General features: G+C 44.3%; 1 protein-coding gene across 1 annotated transcript in view; it reads right to left on the bottom strand.

The window, feature by feature from the left end:
* The window catches only part of col16a1 (collagen, type XVI, alpha 1), a 401,818-nt gene that overhangs the window by 334,441 nt on the left and 54,779 nt on the right, over positions 1-12,598 (bottom strand). The window lies entirely within an intron of this gene.

Genomic DNA, 12,598 nt, shown 5'->3' with positions numbered 1-12,598 from the left:
ACAAATATCCTCTTGATAAAATCTCCCAGCAGCTTGCCTGCCCTCGGGCTACTGTAACTTCATCCTCACACTCTCTGACAGTTCCACGCTGTTCCCATCATTCCACCTCTGACAACCATGCATTTGGCCTCTGGGCTACAATCTATTGGTATTCCCTCAAAATCTACAGCCCCTACTCCCACCCTACCAGCTCGCTAATACTGTCTCTCAGATACTTAAAAATCGTCAGTCTACTCTTCCTCTTTGGCTCACTCACTGACAGTTTTGGTTTCTTTGCCATCCTGCAAAACACTATAGAGTGTTCTTAAGCAACACACACAAAATGCTGGTGGAAGGCAGCAGGCCAGACAGCATCCATAGGAAGAAGCACAGTCGACGTTTCTGGCCGAGACCCTTTGTCAGGACTAACTGAAAGAAGAGATAGTAAGAGGTTAGAAAGTGGGAGGGGGAGGGGGAGATCCAAAATGATAGGAGAAGACAGGAGGTGGAGGGATAGAGCTGAGAGCTGGAAAGTTGATTGGCAAAGGAGATACAAGGCTGGAGAAGGGAGGGGATCATGGGACGGGAAGCGCCATTAGCAGATCATGTTATGACTGGAAAGTTCCTGCCATTAAAATCCTTGCAACTCCAATCTGATTTCTACCCTGGACCTTCCCAGTAACCGTGGAGGAGGGCGCTGCTGTGTGGGTCCCTCTTGAGATAACGCAATCTAACACCCACAGCCTTCCTGGGTACCGCCCATGTTAAACTACCTGCTTCCAAATGACCACATTTCTGTGTTACCACTACGAAGCTCAACATGGCTCTTCCAAACCCACCATCATCAGCCCCTCCTCCCTCTCCCCTGATAAACAGTGCTCAGGTCACAACCGCCCACACCCGTCCCCCCAAAGTCAACAATCCAGGTCACAGCTACATCACCTTCCTCTGACTATGAATCCCATACATTAATTCAATGGTGAAGTCTGAAAAGCTGCGACGAGCCAAGCAAAAGGGATGTTGTTCTTGTGCGGGCCACGTGGGAACAGTGCAGTGGCCACTCAGAGGTCTCCTTCCTTCTCAAAGTTCTCGTTGCCTCAGTAACCAGTGGTTAAAGTATTGGGAGCATCTGGACAATTTTGGACTCATCCTATGGGAGATAATCCCTTTGTCCAACCCATTCATCCCCAGAACAACTCCCTGCAGCTTAAACTAACTCTCCCAGTTCTTATAAGAAGTTGCAGCATTTTCCTATTTTAGTTTCAGATTCTAATCATCTGCAGGTATTTTGATTTCAAGACAATCTTCATGCCTGATTACATGTAGGGTTGTAAACCTATGACCCAAGGCAGTTCTGCATCAGAGCTAGTAACTCCCTCATCTCTTGATATTATCTGGAGGGAGCACTGTTAACACTGAAGCTATTGGAGAGCCAATGAAATTAATTCAGTGTCAACTTCAGAACAACTTCTTTTGCTCAAGTAGCAGAATACAAAAAGAAATGAAGGGTGGGGCTAAATGTTCTGGTCATGTCCATCACAGTCCCTGATTGATATCTGAGCACATTGGAAGTTAGGACATCTGGAGAACAGTCTGTCCTCCACATTGAGAGACAGCTGCTGACAAGCTGCACTTTCTTTGGCCTTTCTTATTTCTCAGCATTATTCTTATTCCTGCCTGGAGTTGCATGTGTTTTCCAACATTCAGCTAATTTGGCCCTTGGTCAGACTTAACTAAGAAAAATAAATACCTCAACTGAATACCAGGTTTCTGAGGTAATATCAATGATTCATAAACAATCCAAACAAGGTAGTAACATTGGACCAATGACAGGTTTACACTGAATGAATGAGGCCCCCACCTCCAGATTGTACGCATTGCAAAACAAAGAGAAATGACAGAAACAAGGCTCTTCAGCCCAACCAACTACACCCTCAGAGACTGTACCTTCGGAGACTGTTAGTACTGTTAGTTCTTCGGAGAGTGTTAGTACTGTCTGACTTGCACTGAAATAAATAAATACTAACCAGGAATGTGTGTTATAGGAGGATTTACTCTGCTTGATATCAGTATATTATTGTCACATGCAGCAAGATACAATGAAAAGCTTGTTCCTTGTTCACTATTGTTCCTTTTACCACTCACTTTTGCGACATTATATACCCTTTCCTTGACTTTTATACAGTCCTCAACTTCCCTTGTCAGCCATGGTTGCCTAGCCCTGCCATTTGAGAACTTTTTCTGTGGGTTATATCTATCCTGCACCTTGTGAACTATCCCAAGAATTTTACTCACCTCTGTTCAGCCGTCATTCCTGCCAGTAACCCCTCCAATCCACCTGGACAAGTTCCTCTCTAATGCCTCTATAATTCCCTTTATTCCATTGTGATATTGTCACATGTGACTTACGCTTCTCCCTCTCAAACTGCAGTACGAATTCTTATATATTATGATCACTACCTCCTAAGGGTTCCTTTATGTTAAGCTGACTAATAAAATCTGGGTTATTACAGAATACCCAATCTAAGATAGCCTTTTCCTGCGTATGCTCAAGCACAAGCTGGTCTAAAAACCCATCGTGTAGACATTCAATAAATTCCCTCTCTTCTTATCTGACACTAACCTGATTTTTCCAATACCCCCATTACAATTGTGACATTACCCTTATTACGTGCCTTTTCCAGCTCCCTTTGCAATCTCAGCTCCACATCTTGGCTACTGCTTGGAGGCCTATATGTGATTCCCATAATGTTTTTTTTTACCCTTGCAATTTCTTAACTCCACCCACAAAGATTCAACATTTTCTGACCCTGTGTCACCTCTTTCTAAGTATGTAATTCCATCTCTTACTAACAGAGTCACACCACAATCTATGCCTTCCTGCCTGTCTCTTCGATACAAAGAATATCCTTTGATGTTAAACTCCCAACTATGGCCTTCTTTCAGCCACGATTCAGTGGTGCCCAAAACGTCAAACCGACCAATCTCTAATTTCGCCATGAGCTCGTCCACTTTATTCTGAATATTGCATGTATTTAAATACAGCACCTTCAGTCCCGCACCCTTATGACTTTTGCCTCTGTGATATAACTTACATGTAGGGACCAACGACATAGGCAGGAAGAGGGATGAGGTCCTGAAGTGTGAGTTTCGGGAACTAGGCAGAAGGCTGAAGAACAGGAGCTCAAGGGTGGCGTTCTCAGGATTGCTGCCGGTGTTACGTGATAGTGATGGGAAGAATTAGAGGAGATGGCAGCAGAATGCGTGGCTGAGGAGTTGTGGCAGGGAGCAGGGTTTTAGATTTTTAGATCATTGGGATCTCTTCTGGGGAAGGTGGGACCTGTACAGATTGGATGGATTACACCTGAACTCGAGGGGGAGCAATATCCTTGCAGGTAGGCTTGCTAGCATGGTTCGGGAGGGTTTAAAATAATTTGCAATGGGGATGGGACCCGGAGTGACAGAACAGTGGAAGAAGTGCATGGAGTAAAGCAAGATCTAACATATAGAGAGGCTTTGAGGAAAGAGAAGCAGAATAAAGGGTGTAAAGGTAGCAAAGTAGAAGGGCGAAAGTGTGTGTACTTCAATGCAAGAAACATCAGGAACAAAGGTGATGAACTGAGAGCTTGGATACATACATGGATTACAGAGACTTGGCTGGCACCAGGGCAGGAATGGATTCTCGATATTCCTGGATTTCAGTGCTTTAAAAGGGATAGAGAGCGAGGGAGAAAGGGGAGGAGGGGTGACATTATTGGTCAGGGATACTATTACAGCTACAGAAAGGGTGGGTAACATAGCAGGATCCTCTTTTGAGTCAGTATGGGTAGAAGTCAGGAACAGGAAGGAAGCAGTTACTCTATTGGGGGTATTCTGTAGGCCCCCTGGTAGCAGCAGAGATACCAAGGAACAGATTGGCAGGCAGATTTTGGAAAGGTGCAAAAATAACAGGGTTGTTATCATGGGTGACTTTAACTTCCCTAATATTGATTGGCACCTGATTAGTTCCAATGGTTTAGATGAGGCAGAGTTTGTTAAGTGTGTCCAGGATGGATTCCTGTCACAGGCTGACCGGGGGAATACCATACTAGATCTAGTACTAGGTAATGAACTGGGTCAGATCACAGGTCTTTCAGTGGGTGAGCATCTGGGGGACAGTGACCACCGCTCCCTGGTCTTTAGCGTTATCATGGAAAAGGACAGAATCAGAGAGGACAGAAAAATTTTTAATTGGGGAAGGGCAAATTATGAGGCTATAAGGCTAGAAGTTGCAGGTGTGAATTGGGATGATGTTTTTGCAGGGAAATGTACTATGGACATATGGTCAATGTTTAGGGTTCTCTTGCAGGATGTTAGGGATAAATTTGTCCCGGTGAGGAAGATAAAATGGTAGGATGAAGGAACCATGGGTGACAAGTGAGGTGGAAAATCTAGTCAGGTGGAAGAAGGCAGCACACATGAGGTTTAGGAAGCAAGGATCAGATGGGTCTATTGAGGAATATAGGGTAGCAAGAAAGGAACTTAAGAAGGGGCTGAGAAGAGCAAGAAGGGGGCATGAGAAGGCCTTGGCAAGTAGGGTAAAGGAAAACCCCAAGGCATTCTTCAATTATGTGAAGAACAAAAGGATGACAGGAGTGAAGGTAGGACCGATTAGAGATAAAGGTGGGAAGATGTACCTGGAGGCTGTGAAAGTGAGCAAGGTCCTAAATGAATACATCTCTTTGGTATTCACCAATGAGAGGGAACTTGATGACGATGAGGACAATATGAGTGAGGTTGATGTTCTGGAGCATGTTGGTATTAAGGGAGAGGAGGTGTTGGAGTTTTTAAAATACATAGGACAGATAAGTCCCCGGGACCTGAATGGAATATTCCCCAGGCTGCTCCACGAGGCGAGGGAAGAGATTGCTGAGCCTCTGGCTAGGATCTTTATGTCCTTATTGTCCCCGGGAATGGTACTGGAGGATTGGAGAGAGGTGAATGTTGTCCCCTTGTTCAAAAAAGGTAGTAGGGAAAGTACGGATAATTATAGACTAGTGAGCCTTACATCTGTGGTGGGAAAGCTGTTGGAAAAGATTCTTAGAGATAGGATCTATGGGCATTTCGAGATCATGGTCTGAACAGGGACAGTCAGCATCATGCTCTAACAAGCCTGATAAGAGTTCTTTGAAGAGGTGACCAGGCATATAGATGAGGGTAGTGCAGTGGATGTGATCTATATGGATTTTAGTAAGGCATTTGACAAGGTTCCACATGGTAGGCTTATTCAAAAAGTCAGAAGGCACCAGGGAACTTTGGTCGGGTGGATTCAGAATTGGCTTGCCTGCAGAAAGCAGAGGGTCGTGGTGGAGGGAGTAGATTCGGATTGGAGGGTTGTGACTAGTGGTGTCCCAGAAGGATCGGTTCTGGGACCTCTACCTTTCGTGATTTTTATTAACGACCTGGATGTGGGGGAAGAAGGGTGGGTTGGCAAGTTTGCAGATGACACAAAGGTTGGTGGTGTTGTGGATAGTGTAGAGGATTGTCGAAGATTGCAGACAGACCTTGATAAGATGCAGAAGTGGGCTGAGAAGTGGCAGATGGAGTTCAACCCGGAGAAGTGTGAGGTGGTACACTTTGGAAGGACAAACTCCAAGGCAGAGTACAAAGTAAATGGCAGGATACTTGGAAGTGTGGAGGAGCAGATGGATCTGGGGGTACATGTCCACAGATCCCTGAAAGTTGCCTCACAGGTAGATAGGGTAGTTAAGAAAGCTTATGGGGTGTAAGCTTTCATAAGTCGAGGGAGAGAGTTTAAGAGTTGTGAGGTAATTATGCAGCTCTATAAAACTCGGGTTAGGCCACACTTGGAGTACTGTGCCCAGTTCTGGTCGCCTCACTATAGGAAGGGTGTGGAAGCATTGGAAAGGGTACAGAGGAGATTTACTAGGATGCTGCCTGGTTTAGAGAGTATGCATTATGATCAGAGATTAAGGGAGCTAGGGCTTTACTCTTTGGAGAGAAGAAGGATGAGAGGAGACATGATAGAGATATACAAGATATTAAGAGGAATAGATAGAGTGGATAGCCAGCGCCTCTTCCCCAGGGCACCACTGCTCAATACAAGGGGACATGGCTTTAAGGTAAGGGGTGGGAGGTTCAACGAGGATATTAGAGGGTGGTTTTTTACTTAGAGAGTGGTTGGTGCGTGGAATGCACTGCCTGAGTCAGTGGTGGAGGCAGATACTCTAGTGAAATTTAAGAGACTACTAGAGAGGTATATGGAGGAATTTAAGGTGGGGGATGTATATGGGAGGCAGGGTTTAAGGGTCGGCACAATATTGTGGGCCAAAGGGCCTGTACTGTGCTGTACTATTCTATGTTCTATGTTCTACTACACTACCGATGAGCAGGAGATAGAAAGCTCAGTGGCATGCTGACATGACAACAACTTTTCCCTCAAAGTCAGCAAAACAGAACAGCTGATCATTGACTTCAGGAGGTGGGTGATGCACTTGCTCCTGTTTACATCAATGGTATTGAGGTTGACAAGGTCAGGGATTCAAGTGAATAGCCTGTCCCAGTCCAACCACGTTTATGTCATGATGCTCCTCACTTGGGCTGCTGAAGTTGTGTAGTGTTAACGTGCAGTCAACTCCCTCCCTATGTACTTATGACATAAAGGCAGCTATAGGCAGCTCATCGTTTCTCCATGGATTTCACCATCTCTCTGTCCTTAGGGAAGGGAGGTATACAGTGAGTTTGCTGCTAGGATCTAGATAGTTTTGGAAGCCAAAGGTCTGGACACTTGCTCCAAATCATCATGTGTCTGGGTTATATGCAGTTACATTTTATGACATCCACAACTCCAGGCCCAACACAATGCAAGGGTTCCTCAACAACGATCTACTCTCTATAAGCCTCTTCTCTGTAACTGCCTTGGTGAATTGATGGCACCAACCAAAGGGTAGATGTCTGTGACACAAGTTATTTGTACACTGTTCTTCTTTGGGTCACCATGGAAAAGCTCAGAATAGAGTGTGGCCAGAAAAACAGTACCTTCATCACCTTCAGACATTGTAAAGGTTTCTCATGCCAGCGTACTCCATACAGCTCTTTGGATCATTTTTGATTGCCAACAGAGAGGTGAAAATCTTCCCGCTTTTCCCATCAGTACAATAAAATGTCCCCCTTGAGTCCCCCCATCAGGAAGATTTCTGTTGAAACTTCAAGACTACTTTTTCAGATTGAATTTTGTGCACTATCTTGGTTTCTCCATATATATCTTGCCAGTAAAAAATAGTTGGATCCACCTTCCACCTGTTTTCAACATTATTTCCTTGACCTTTTTATACCAGTAGAGCAGTTTACCTACTGGACTACACACACTTTTTGAGTTTCCACAGTGTTCCTTCACTTCTGGCTTCAGGTGGGGGTTTAATGTAAATGTCAGGTGATAGCTCCATTCCCTGTAAGAACGTGGATTTTACATCCATGGAATGGGGTTGCCAATGCTTTCGCTGTAAAACTGAGAATAGTTGGAGAGACTCTGATGCTTATGTTGGTGAGACTTTTTGGAGTTCTTTCATGTTCAGTTCCTCAAAACCACTAGCCACCAGCCATGCTTTTGGTAGAATTCCTGTCAGGATTTCTTTCAGTGTGCACACCCATCTTGCACAAGCTGTCCTTCAGCCAATGTCTCTGGCTTCCTCAAACACTCCATCATTTCTCCAACTACTGATTTCATCTTGTTTTGCAGATTCAAAGGACACCTCTTTAGTTACTAGGACATTGTCATCTTAACATTTCTCAGATAGTCCAGCCTAACCTATATTTGATTCAATATGAAGTCTGTCTGCACATGACATGTCTACTGACCCTGTGGTGCCTGTGACTGTGACTGGTTCTAAGACTTTGGCTTTGTATGAGATACCAGTGTCCTTGTCTACAAATCTCGCAGATTGTCCTGTTTTATAACTGAAACTTCCTTGTTGGCTTTGCACTTGTGATGATTTCTGTTCAGGCAACTCTGATAGTTCCCAGCTGCACTCTCTGTGCCCCACTGAACAACTCTATTGAATCCCCAACTGCACTCTCTTCCACACTGTCTATGCCACTGTTGAGCAACTCTATTGAATCCCCAACTGTGCCACTGTTGGGTCCTCAGCTGCACTCTCCTCATCCCTGTCTGTGCTATGTGACAGCGTGCCAGGTAAGTGCTTTTCATTTTTTATGTTGTTCTCCATGGAGTTCTGATGGTCTTCAGTTTGTGCTTCACATAGTCTGGAATGATGCCCTTTCACATATTTACCTCCATGTCTCATGAATACCACAACTCCATCCTGATCAATGACAACCACAGGACCTTTCCATTCTGTACAGTCTGCGCTTTTGTAGTACACATTGTCCCCTGGGTCATATTTGTCATTTGTAGGATGGACTTGTGCCCTCAGTGCTCTTTGAATTCTCTCTGAACACTCTGCTTCAGTGAAAGCCTTCCTTAATGCATGTGATGCTGAAACATGTTTCCCAACCCACTCAATCCTTGTAGTGCCCTCTGGAGCAGGTGGTCTGTCAACCAGTTCAGAGAGAAAGTTTGGATTCCAGCCGAACACCAATTGATATGGGCTAGAGCTGTGTTCCAATGACAGTCATTGCTTTTCTTTACCTTCAGCATTATTTCAGAAAGAGTTTGATTGTTTTGCTCCAAAGTCCATTACTCCATATGTCACTGTTGACTTGGTTTCAATGTTAAAGTTCTCTGCCATATCTCAGAATTCATCATTATTAAATTCACCACCATTATCACGGAATACCTTCCGAGGTGGGCCATGCACACTGATCCAGGAATGGACGAAGTTTTTTCACTACCTCTGAGGATCTCTTTGTGTTTACAGTGGGTACCAGCACTGAAACGTGTGAACTCATCAGTTATGTGGAGATATCACCTTCCTTGCTCCAGTTCATGTAGGTCTACAGCTACTGTTTCATTGTATTCAGAAGCAAGTGGAAGGCCAACCGGAGGCTTGGGCTTGGGCTTTCCAAACTTTTGGCATGTCTCACAGCTGTTAATTATCACCTTTAGAATAGAAAAATAATCTGCATCTTTGCTTCCTGAACTCCTGAGCAGTTTCTGAAGTCTATCAACTGAAGTGTGTCCAGACTGCTTGTGAAGTTTGAGCAACACTTTGATTTCTCATCTGTGGTCATGTTTTGAGTTACGGTTAGTATTTCATCCTCACGTTAATTCTCATTAATGTCATTATCTGGAATCTTCACACAGTAATGTCCAGAGTTGGTGAGCTCAAGAGACACTGGCTGTTGAAACACTGTTGCTTGGCCATTCTCCATATCCAGTACTGCTCCTGCTTTATTTAGAGCATTCATACCGTCATCTTTGTTCTAGTCTTCCACAAAATTGCCATTGCAGTCTCTCTTGCTCTTCCCAGAAGTGACAGTACAATTGACAGGGCTTGCTTGTTCTTCTCGAGCTCCATAACGAATCTATGTTCCAATTTCATTTTTCCAGCTTTTGAAAGGCTTGTTCTTGTCAAATGCCAGTGGAATTTTATAACTGAAAACCATCCTCTGCTACTACTGTTAGTGCTCAAACAACAAAGACAAGTTTTTCTTTTGTTTAAACAACTTTACTTTCAATGTCTCCATTCAACACATGAGCGCCACCACAATCGCCACATCTTCCTCCGGCGCACAAGCGCATAACGGGGGAAGTGCGTGTGCCTACTTACATAGTCCGAATGAACAGAGCTCAACATGGAGGATTGGAAGAAGCTATAAACAGTTGTTTGCTCAGCCAGCTCCATCACAGGCACTTCACTTCGTGCCATAATGGAATGTTCGAACAGTGACGTCTCGGGAAAGTGCCATCCATCAGGAAGGACTTCACCATCCAGGACATGCCGTCTGCTCATTACTAACATCAGGGAGGAGGAACAGGAGCCTGAAGATATTCAGCAATTCAGGAATAGCTTCGTCCCCTCTGTCATCAGATTTTGGAACAGTGCATGAACCCAAGAACTCTATCTCACTATTTAATTTAATTTCAGCATGGCCGGAGGATGAGATAGCAGTGTGCCACGCGCACAGCCCTCCGGTGAAAAATGATATTGTATCCGTTAAATAGAGGCCGTGGACAATTCTGATTTGATGGAGACAGACGTAAAAGCACAGAGGAACATCTGGAGAAATTTCTGAAACACCAGTTCGCTGCTGTTGTTACTACGCGATCAAAGAATCTTCTGGCGGGAAGGCCTCAAAATCCCCAGCTTTGCCTGCTATTGGCGAGCGAGATTGCGGTCGAATCGTTCGGTTAGAGATGGTGCTCAGTACTCGGTGTCGGAGGGCTGATCGGATGCTCGAAGTTTTCGGATGACTCAGAGTTGGACTGTGGTTGGGCATGGCGGGGAGAGTTTTCCTTCCTCCTCCCGTCTGCGTGAGACGTGGGACATTTGAGAGACTTTGAACTTTTTACTGTGCTCATGGACTTCTTCATCAAGTTATGGTATTGTTGCACGGTTGTAACTATACGTTATAATTATGTGGTTTTGTTAGTTTTTTCAGTCTTGGTCTGTCCTGTGTTTTGTGATATCACACCAGAGGAAATATTATATCATTTCTTAATGCATGCATTAGTAAATGACAATAAAAGAGGTCTGCGTGTCTTCATAATCTAATTGTTTTATTTTTCTATGCTGCACAGTACGCTGCCACAAAACAAAGTTCATGACATATGTCAGTAATAATAAACTTGACTGTGATTCTGGTTTTCTGTGGAAATGTTGACACATCTACGTACCGCAGAATATTCCACGTGCTTTCTTTCTCACTGAGTCCGCCCAAAAGGAGTTTAAGCCAGAGCCACAAGAGCCCTCACTAAGCACTGATGAGGCCTGTAAAACCCTCACCATGTAGGCAGGTACCACAGGCACTCAGGGACAAGGAATAGACATGTGCCCCTCACTGCATTCCATGCCACTTAATAGCTTCCTTTCAAAACTCCTACGCGTTGTAACGGTTGGAAGGGTAGGTTTCAGGGAGAGTATATTTTTACAATAAACAAGTGATGATTCAGTCGGTACAAGAATTGAAACAGGAAGCAGCAGTAGCATCGGGAGTAGTAAGATAGGCATCTCGGCTGACAATTGAGCCACGGTGGATTCTTTGCCACAGCTGCAGCTCATGCTTTAACCCACCTCCCCCATGGGAACCTTCTCAGGATTTCGGCTGGACATTGCTTCCCTCAAAACCTTCACTCTTGGCTTTATTGGTTTAGTTCCTGTCACGTACCAACATACACTGAAAAGCTTCTCGTGCATACTGTTCATACAAATCATTGAGGAAGAACAAGGTTAAGTAACAACAATGCAGAATAAAGTGTGATAGATGATGAAAAACCACAGTGCAGGTAAACAGTAATACGCAGAGCAGATTGTGATTTATCATACAGGAGGTTCATTCAAAAGTCTGATAACAGTGGGGTAGAATCTGTCCTTGAACCTTTCAGGCTTTTATGTCTTCTGTGTGATGGGAGAGGAAAGAGAGAATGTCTGGGATGGGTGGGGTCTTTGATAATGCAGGCTGGAATTTGTGATGTGCTGAGCTGTGTCCAACTCCCTATGCCTGACTTCAAAAGGCTCCACCAGTGAAAGGGTTCTTCATGTCTCTTCATGAAGAAGATCCGATGATGAGAGGATAAACCTTTCACAGCCCCATGGCTAAGTTAGCATCTTTTCAGTCGTGTGCATGCACAGGAGTCTGGTGCCAAGTAGAGTAGGATGGATTCATTACTCCTTACCCAGCACAACCCAGGCTCCTCTGGAAGCAAGGTACACAGTTCAATGAACTAGGCGATAAATAGCAAAACCAAGTTGCTAAGGGTCAGACTCAGATTTCCTGAAGGATCAACAACTTCCTCCCAAACCCTCCCAATGACACTGGAAATTCCTGTTCTCTGGCCACCCACAAGGAAGAAGCAAGATCTTCAGTAGGTAGATACGGGGCACCTTCAGTCACTGTGAGTCAAGTCAAGACAAGATAGTTTAATATCATTTCCAGTACGCAAGTGTAGAGGAGAACAAAATAATTGTTACTCCAGATCTGATGCAGTGCAAAAAAAATAGATAAAGAACACAATAATAAAAATCACAATAAATATAAATATATAAGATAGCTACAAAATAGATTTATTGAATGTCCATAAAGTGACATTAGGAACAGTAATGACAAAATACATTGATAAAGGTAGAGCAGTAGATGTAGCGTATATGGATTTCAGCAAGGCATTTGATAAGGTACCCATAGCAAGGCTTATTGAGAAAGGAAGGAGGCATAAGATCCAAGGGAACATTGCTTTGTGGATCCAGAACTGGCTTGCCCACAGAAGGAAACGAGTGGTTGTAGACGGGTCATATTCTGCATGGAGGTTGGTCACCAGTGGTGTGCCTCAGTGATCTGTTCTGGAACGCTTACTCTTCATGATTTTTATAAGTGACCTGGATGAGGAAGTGGAGGGATGGGTTAGTAAATTTGCTGATGACACAAAGGTTGGAGCTGTCGTGGATAGTGTGGAGGGCTGTCAGAGATTACAGCAGGACATTGATAGGATGCAAAACTGGGCTGA

The sequence above is a fragment of the Mobula birostris genome, chromosome 30, assembly GCF_030028105.1.
Source record: "Mobula birostris isolate sMobBir1 chromosome 30, sMobBir1.hap1, whole genome shotgun sequence".
Taxonomy (NCBI): Eukaryota; Metazoa; Chordata; class Chondrichthyes; order Myliobatiformes; family Myliobatidae; genus Mobula; species Mobula birostris.
This window is presented reverse-complemented; position numbering and strand designations above follow the sequence as displayed.